The 1,191-nt window shown below is 53.5% G+C and overlaps 1 pseudogene; it reads right to left on the reverse strand.

Moving 5' to 3' along the window:
* LOC107301405 overlaps positions 1–915 on the reverse strand; it is a 6,720-nt pseudogene extending 5,805 nt beyond the window's left edge.
* Between the last annotated feature and the right edge of the window lie 276 nt (positions 916–1,191).

The raw sequence follows: 1,191 nt of genomic DNA on the forward strand, positions 1-1,191 counted from the left end.
ATAATATTTGGTATAATATTCTGGAAAGAAGTTTTTTCTGGGCAGGGGAAACTTTGGACCGTGGGAAGAGAAGGAAGATTGTGGGACTGGTGGGAAGGAGAGGAATCTATTTCTTCCCTTTGGCATGTTTCATTGTCACCGTTGTAGAATTTCAAACTTTTTAACGGTACTTTATTTTTTAACCTTATTTTGTATACATTTTTATTTAGGGGTGATGTTATATCCTACGCCATCCAGATCCCCGCTTTGAGGGAGGAGAAGGGATTAGGAGTATCAATAAATAGCAATAAATAGCAATAAATACTAATGAATAAATTTTGTAGATCGGAGAGCACAGAAAACTTAAGGGGTAAATCTTTATCCAGGAGAGCCCTAAGAAATGAAATGAAAAGGGGGGGTCCCTGCATTCCCCCCCCCATGGAACTCCCCCTCCCCCACTCACCTCTCCGGCCAACAATGTGGTCGGCCTGGAGACCCTCGTAGTTGTGTCGGCAGAAGGAATCCACTTGGGCCTTCAGGTACTGCATGAAGACCTTATCACTGTTCCACTTGTCCACATCGGGCTGCCCCAACGGAGTGACGGCCACGTATTTCCCGAGGTCGCTGTCGAAGTAGTCGATCTCCTGCCGGTCGTAGATCTCCCTGGCCAGGAACCTCACCCGCTGCGTCCCGTTGAAGAAATGGCACTCGGGCTTCCTCTGGTGCAGGAAATGGGCTGCGGGGGGGGGGTGGAGCAGAAAGAAGAAAGCCCTCAGGAGGGACTCCAGGGCCCATCGTTCCCAGAGGCTACTAAAGGAGGGGTCCGCGCGGGGGGGGGAGGGACGGGAGACCTGCTGCGAGGGACTGCCGGAAGGCACCCCCTGGAGGAGGGATGTGGAACCGTTGGTCCCAACGGGATTCCCCCTTGTTGGGGGTCTGAGGGGGGAGGAAAATGAGGGAGGGGGGAAAGAGCTTCCCGAGGGACCCCCCTCCATCTCCCCAGGGTGGAAAAAGGCAGGCAGAAGTTCAGCCGGTCCAGGCCTCCGTCCGTCTGGAGGGAACGCTGGATTCCACACACCCCAAACTGGCATGAAATATGGGGGGAGGGAAGAGACCCCCCCCTCTGGGCTGGAGGGAAAATAATATCCAAGCTTCTCTCTCCCTCTTCCTTTTGGGAGCAGAAGGGAAGGGGCTCACCACAAGGATACCCAC

The sequence above is a fragment of the Protobothrops mucrosquamatus genome, unplaced genomic scaffold (assembly GCF_001527695.2).
Source record: "Protobothrops mucrosquamatus isolate PMUCROS unplaced genomic scaffold, P.Mucros_1.0 scaffold12351, whole genome shotgun sequence".
In the NCBI taxonomy this organism is placed as follows: domain Eukaryota; kingdom Metazoa; phylum Chordata; class Lepidosauria; order Squamata; family Viperidae; genus Protobothrops; species Protobothrops mucrosquamatus.